The 5,292-nt window shown below is 37.1% G+C and overlaps 1 pseudogene; it reads right to left on the bottom strand.

Moving 5' to 3' along the window:
* LOC102842398 overlaps positions 1-4,131 on the bottom strand; it is a 100,011-nt pseudogene extending 95,880 nt beyond the window's left edge.
* Positions 4,132-5,292: the final 1,161 nt, after the last annotated feature.

The raw sequence follows: 5,292 nt of genomic DNA, 5'->3' as shown, positions 1-5,292 counted from the left end.
GTCGAGTCGGTTCCGACCCATAGCGACCCTGTACAGGGTTTCCGAGGGTGTAAATCTTTATGGGAGTAGAAAGCCTCATCTTTTATAGGGTTAGAAAACCAAAAAAGAACATGCTCACTGTTTCTCAAGTTGAAAAAACTGGTTGTTGCAATGTAGGATAACTACTGAACTGCTAACTGAAAGGCCGGGTGTTCAAACCCTCTGGTTCTTCCTTGGAAACTTCATGGCACTTAACAACAACAACAAGGTCAAAATATTGAATTATTCAGGAAGCATCAACACAAGATGGAATGAATGTGCAGACACTGTCCTAAAAAGAATCAGCTGATGTTCAACTATTTCAAGAGATAACTTAAGATGGTATTGAGGGAAGAAGTCCAAGCTGCACTGTAAACACTGGTGAAACACAAGGTTCTGAGAATTGACGTAACACAAAATGAAATGTTTCAACAAACTGATGCAAAATCAGAAGCTCATACTCATCTATGCCAAAAAATTTGGAAGACAGATAGCTATGTGACAAACCAACCGAAAGAGCTCCATATTTGTGCTGTATCTAAAGAAAGATGACCCAATGGAATGCAGAAATCATCAACCAATACCATTTCTATCACATGCAAGTAAACTTTTGCTGAAGAAAATTCCAAAACAGTTGCAGCAGTACACAGACAAGGAGCTGCCAGAAATTCAAGCTGGAGTCAGAAGTGGACAAGGAAGTAGGGATTTCATTGTGGACAACAGAAAGCCATAGAATATCAGAAAGATGTTTAGTTGTGCTTTATTGAATATGCAAAGATATTTTATCATAACAAAGGACTCAAACATTACAAGAAATGTGAGGATGGAGCAGCACTGAGTAGTGTTTCATTCTGTTGTACATATGGTCATGATGAGTTGAAATGACTGGAAGAACAATATTGGACTCATAATAATGGATTTATTTATTCATAATAAATAAAAAACTCTGATGTCTTAGTGGTTAAAGCATTTGACTACCAACCAAAATTTTGGTATTTCAAGCACGAGAAAGATGTGATAGTTTTCTCCATAAATATTATAGATTTAGAAACCCAATGTAGCACGTCTCTTCTGTCCTATACACTTACTATGAGTGAAAAATGACTCATCAGCAGTGGGTTTTCTTAATAAATGTATCTGAAATTTAGTGGCTTAAAAAAGATAAAACATTTCTCATTCATATAAAATTAATTTCAGATTTATTTAGGCAGTTCTTAGTCGTGGTTGACTTTCAAATACAATTCAGAAATTCAGAATCTTTCTAACTTGTTTTATCATACATAAGCTCTAAGGAATCAAGTGACGGCGCAACAGTCAAGAAAGACACAACGTTATGACCCATGTCACTTGTCTTACACTTTATTGTCATATGTAGCACTGTGGGTTAATGAGCTGGAGTACAAAGTCAGTTTGAACCACAAGGTCAGTGGTTTAAGCTAACCAGCTGCCTCTTGGAAACGCTGTACAGAGTCGCTATGGGTCGGAACCAACTTGAAGGCATATAGCAGATATCCCTCATTCCATGTCCTCCTCTAAATCATGTTTGAACTTCTGGAAGTTTTTCTTCAATGTGTGGTTACAACCATTTTTGGATTACCTTTAGTAAAACTTTACTTGCATGGTATATCAATGATATTATACAATGATTTCCATATTCCATTGGGTCATCTTTCTTTGGAATGGGCACAAATATGGATCTCTTCCAATCAGTTGGCCATATAGTTGTCTTCCAAATTTCTTGGCATTATAGTGAGTGTCTCCAGTGCCACCTCACTTTCTTGAAAGATGTCCATTTTTGTTCCATCAATTCCTGGTTTCTTGTTCTTTGCCAATTCCTTCAATGCACCTTGGACTCCTTCCTTCAGGATCATTGGCTCTTGCTGATATGCTACCTCTTGAAATGGTTGAATATAAACCTTTTTTTTTTTTTTTTTTGTACAGTGACTCTGTGTATCCCTTCCATCACCTTTCAATGCTTTCTGAATCATTGAATAATTTGCCCATAGAATCTTTAAATATTGCAAGTCGAGATTTGAATTATTTCTTCAGCTATCTCAGCTTGAGAAATGCTGAGCATGTTCTTCCTGTTTGGTTTTCTAACTCCAGATCTTTGCACATTTCATTGTAACATTTGATTGTCTTTTCGAGATGACCTTTGAATTTTTCTGTTCAGCTCTGATACTTCCACATTTCTTTCATTTTCTTTAGCCTCTCTACACTGGAGAGCAAGTTTCAGAGTCTATTATGACCTACATTTTGGGCTTTTCCTTCTTTCTTGTGTTTTTAATATTTTATTTTCTTACTGTATGATGTTCCTGATATCATCCCATAACTCTTCTGGTATTTTGTCTTCAGTGTCTAATGCATTAAATCTGTTCTTCAGATGATCTCTAAATTAAGGTGGGATATATTTAAGGTGATATTTTCACTTTAGTGGATTTTTTAAGATTTTTTTCAGCTTCAGCCTGAATTTTCATATGAGTAATTGATGGCCTGTTTCACAGTATGCCATTGGCCTTGTTTTGGCTGATGATATGGAGCTTTCCCTCTGTCTTATTCCACAGATGTAGTTAATTTGATTTCTGTGTATTCCATCTGGTGAGTTTCATGTGTATAGCCATCTTTTATGTTGTTTAAAAAGGTATTTGCAATGAAGAAACCATAGGTCTCGAAAAATTGTATCATTCAATCTTCATTATTTTTTCTATCACCAAGGCTCTATTCTCCAACCAATTCTTTTTAGGGCTAGGGCTAGGGCTAAGGATGTTTGTTTCCAAATTTACATTCTAATTGCCACTAATTATCAATACATCTTGATTTCATGATTGATTAATTTCAGACTGAAGAATTTGGTAGAATCCTTCAATTTCATAATTACTGGCTTTAGTGGTTGGTGAATAAATTTGAATAATAGTGGTATTGACGGATCTTCCTTGTAGGCACATTGACATTATCCTGTAACAGACAGGGTTGTACTTCATGAGTTATCTTGATATGTTGTTTTTGATGATGAATGTGACACCATTCGTCTTTAATTTGCCATTCCCAGATTAGTAAATCATGTGTTTTTCAGGATCAAAAAGGCCAAAACCAGTGCATTTCAGTTCACTAATGCCTTGGATATCTTTGATATCCAAAGATATTTGGTAATATCTTTGATATTCCATGTAGGTAAAGTTTTACTAAAAGCAATACACAAATGGCTGCAAGCATACATTGACAGATAACTTCCAGAGGTTCAAGCTGGTTTAAGAAGAGGACGTGGAACCAGGGATATCATTACTGATGTCCGATGGATCTTGGCTGAAAGCAGAGAATATCAGAAAGATGTTTACCTGTGCTTTATTGACTACTGAAAGACTCTAGATTGTGTGGTTCATGACAAGCTATGGGCATCATTGTGAAGTATTTGTATTCTAGAACACTTGATTAATTGTGCTCATGAGGAATCTGTACATGGACCCAGAAGCAGTTGTTCGAACAGACCATGGGAATACTGAAGGTTTTAAAATTAAGAAAGGTGTGCAACAGGGTTGTATTCTTTCACCATATTTATTCAAACTGTATGCTAAGCAAATAATCCTAGAAGCTGGATTATATGAAGAAAAACATGGCATGAGGATTGGAGGAAGACTCATTAACAACCTGTACTATGCAGATGATACAACCTTGCTTGCTGAAAGTGAAGAGGACTTAAACTATTTACTAATGAAGATGAAAAAACATAGCCTTCAGTGTGGATTACATCTCAGTGTCAAGAAAACAAAAATGCTCACCACTGGACCAATAAACAACATTCTTATCAATGGAGAAAAGATTGAAGTTGTCAATCTCAAAGGATGTTTACCTTGTTTCACAATATAAAAGGTTTTGACTGTGCAGATCATAGAAAATTGTGGACAACTTTACAAAGAGTGCGAGCCTGAGAAGCTAACCACAAGGTCTGTGGTTTAAACCCACCAGTGGCTCTGCAGAAGAATGAGGTTATCTGCTCCCATAAAAATTGACTGGATGCAGAAACCCTATAGAGGGTCACTATGAGGCACAATCAACTAGATAGCATTGGTTTAATTATACTCACCTGAAACCTTTATCAGGAAAGTTGTGTACCATGGTTGCATTCTTTTGCCATACTCCACATACTGTGGAGTCCTGGTGTGGCGCTGTGAGCTAATCCACTAGACTGCAAGGTCAGCTTGAACCACAAAGTCAGCAGCTTCAATCTCACCATCTGCTCCTCGGAAGCCCTATAGAGGGTTGCTATGATTTGATGGCACTTAACAACACAACAACATTCAATATGGAGGTTTATCAAACAATCCAAGAAGCTAGGATATATGAGGATGAATCTCAAGATCAGGATTGGAGGAAGACCCTTTAACAGCATACCATATGCAAATGGAACAAACTTGCTTGCTGACAATGAAGAGAAGATGACACATTTGCTGATGAAGATCGTAGACTACAGTCTTCGGTATGGATCATACTTCAACATAAAGCAAAACAAACTCCTCACAACTGTACTAATACACAATAGCATGATAAATGGAGAAGAGACTACAGTTGTTAAGAACTCGATTATACTTGCTAGTATGATCAATGTCTCTGGAAGCAGCAGTCAGGAAATCAAAGGATGTACTGCCAATGAAACTTAAAATTCATTTAAAATAATATTTTAATGGGGACACATGAGTAAGGTAATCTGAATGAGATCTTAGCTATTATGTACAAAGCTACTAAAAATATATGATATAAATACAGTATGGTGCCATCAAGCCACTTATATATATATATATATATTGCTGTTGAGTGCTATCGAATCAATTCCAACCCATAGTGACCCTGTATACGGTTTCCGAGGAGGCTGGTAAGCTTGAACCGCTGATCGTGTGGTTCAAACTGACTTTGCAGTCCAGTGCATTAACCCACAGAGCTGGACTGTAAAGACATTTTAATTGTAAGGTGAGTAGTTCAAGCTCACCAGTCACTCCTTGGAAACCGTACACAGGGTCACTATCAGTCAGAATTGATTCAATGACACTCAACAACAACATATATATTTATGATGATGATGTGCCGTGGAGTCGATTCCGACTCATAATGACCCTGCATAGGGTTTCAGACTGTAAATCTTTATTGGAGTAGAACGCCTCATCTTTTTCCCAAGGAACAGCTGGTAATTTTGAACTGCTGACCTTGAGGTTAGCAGCCTGACTCAGAACCACTACACTATGAGCTCTCTCTCTCTCTCTCTCTCTCTCTCTCTCTCTCTCT

This window comes from Chrysochloris asiatica, unplaced genomic scaffold (genome assembly GCF_000296735.1).
Source record: "Chrysochloris asiatica unplaced genomic scaffold, ChrAsi1.0 scaffold00005, whole genome shotgun sequence".
Lineage (NCBI taxonomy): Eukaryota > Metazoa > Chordata > Mammalia > Afrosoricida > Chrysochloridae > Chrysochloris > Chrysochloris asiatica.
This window is presented reverse-complemented; position numbering and strand designations above follow the sequence as displayed.